Source organism: Cottoperca gobio, chromosome 21 (genome assembly GCF_900634415.1).
Source record: "Cottoperca gobio chromosome 21, fCotGob3.1, whole genome shotgun sequence".
Classification (NCBI taxonomy): Eukaryota; Metazoa; Chordata; class Actinopteri; order Perciformes; family Bovichtidae; genus Cottoperca; species Cottoperca gobio.
In genome coordinates, this window is record NC_041375.1 from 7,322,860 (window position 1) to 7,325,532 (window position 2,673).

Consider the following 2,673-nt stretch of genomic DNA (forward strand, 5'->3'; position numbering starts at 1 on the left):
GAGGGACTGGATAAGTAGAAAAAGAGGGATGAGGAACACACCTTATGCAAAAATAACCAGCAGACTCATTACCATTTAAAATCTCTGGAAGGAAGTCACAAAAAATGGAAGAGAAATATTTAAGGACTACGCCAAAATTCATTCTCACCTCTCTGCATCTAACTTTCTCTTTTTTGTCAACCTCTCTCTCTCTCCTCTCTCTCTCTCTCACACACATCACCATCCTATTCTATTCTATGCACGGGATTTCTATTTCTGTGCTCACTGGCTCGAATTTACATTGTTCGTTGACCTCTTAAGCTGACAGGTAGGATTCCCATTTTCAGCTTGGAATTTTCAAACTAGGGCTGTACCAAAATAGGTCTATTCAATTTGATTTAAGCGTATTTTGCCACCAGTTGACAGTATTTAAAGATTAAGACACTAATATTATTAGTATTAAGTATATACTATTTGTAGAAATTAGAGGTTGGCTGCTCGAATGTTTTCCGCCTCAATATGATCCAATAACATTTCCAATAACTCCAGGAAACAGGTAAAGTCAAAAAGTTGGATTTAGCCTTCAAAACATTTTCTTTACGTCAAGAAAATAACGTTCGTGTACAAAAGGGAGGACAGCGCTGAAGAGTTATATTCCACTTAAAGCAAGAAAAAAGATTGAACTGTTTAATGCGATGAATCACGATATTCAAATTGAGGATTTTGTTCACGGATTTAAAAACATTTGTTTTAGGATGAGCGAAGTCCTAAGATATGTGATGACAATCAAGGCTTAATTTGAAAACTAAATGGAAGCGTTTGAATGTAAAAAAAACAAAACCAAAAAAGAAGAACTAAGTAAAGCCCAAGATCAACAAGGTGCGTTGGGAACCAGAGACTTCTGGTCCACGGTTGACATGTGGCGTCAGGAATCAGTTATTGGGTGCATTGGTAGATAAAAAGGGGAATAAATGAAGAGAAGGGCGGAAAAAGCAGATTGAGAGAGGCGAGGGTGTTCCATGAGGACATACGTAGGGTAGGTCACATGACCGCACGGAAGAAGACCACTGTCTGCCGGCCCAACCCGCTGCCTCCTCCCTACCTCACTGGACATGGGGTTTTGCGTGGTTTTGTGGCGAGTTGACTGAATGCCGTGACCTAATCCCTGACCTTGTAAAAGGTGTGTGTGCTCTGGTTAATTAAATTCTCATTGCCCAACAGAAAGATTTAGGGTTTGGTACACAGACTATTTGATCTGCAACCATAATTTTCACAGGGCTGTGTATTCAATTAGATAGGAACCAAGTCCTGCACACATCCTGAGGTTTGGCAAAAAAAAGGCACTTCTTCTTACTGTAAATGTGTCACAAGTTCTTATTCCAAAACTGTTTAAATAGCATTCAAGCAAGCAATATATATGACAGACAAATATGACAGAATCACTAAATGATTTACTTTTATCAGATTTTGTATTATTCAGATTAATATAAGTAACTTGTAGTGACGTATCCCAATGGAAGAACACCAATCAGCACCTGGCCTGGACTTGCCACGTTTATTAATGTAAGAACAACCTGTTTGTATACCACATGCTCACCAGGGAGCCTCACGGGCCCTCTGGCCACTTGTGCCAGTTCCCAGATGGGCCCCCAAAAGCACCTACCACCCCAACACACTCCCTGACCTGCATGGGATTCCCCCTGGGCCTGGTGCCAGTTGTGTAGGCAGGAGTCGGTGGCAGCGCTGCTTTTCTGCTCAACAATATCGACATCACACACACAAACCACACACACACACACACACACACACTACACACACACACTCTAATAAAACCCAACTAACAACATTTTTGTTTTTTTCCCCCAGAGTACGCAACAAGGAGATGGTTCTAACTGGTTTTCTTGAACTTGTGATGAAACTGAAATATATCTCCGGCACTTTGCTTCATTCAGCTCCTGAAATTGTTCTTTTTATTTCTCTTTTTAGTACACCAATCCTTCCAGAAAATTTACATCATTTGGAATAAAATGGTAGTCTGGAATATCACCACAGGTATGATTACTGAAGCATGGGTAAAGAGAGCATGCTAAAGGAACTTAAATATATAGCGAGAGCAAATGAAATAAGGTTTTATGCTTGAGAGAAAGATTTGAGGTAAAAAAGAACCACAAAACAGTTGAACAGTGAATAAGTATATCTACAGACATAGCCTGAGGTTGGGCCTTAATGTCAACCCCGTTACAGAGAAGAGCACACACCCACATGCAAACTCGTCACATTGGGTCTAAGAAAGTTGGGGCAGAGTACTCCTAGCCAGACTTGTTTTTGTTTACAGGCTGGAACAGGCAATGCCTTAACCTACTTTTGTCTGCATCAGTGCCATTATCCTGAAGCTATAACAGGTTTGTGTGTGGGTGGGTGTGTGGGTGTGTGTGTGGTGTGTGTTGTGTGTGGGTTTCGTGTGTGTGTGTGTGGTGTGTGTTGGTGGGGGTGGTGTGGTAGAGGAAAAAATATTTTACCATGTTACATGTCATGAATTTTGCATACAGCCCTGGTGTTGTGTTTGCTTGCGGCTGGTGGGCTCGGCTTCCCAAGACCTAGAAGTCTGTCGAGAGAGAGAGCTTGTGTTGAATAAAGAGGGCAGCAAAGAATAGAAAACAAATAAGGAATGTATATTCTTTACAAACAATATTG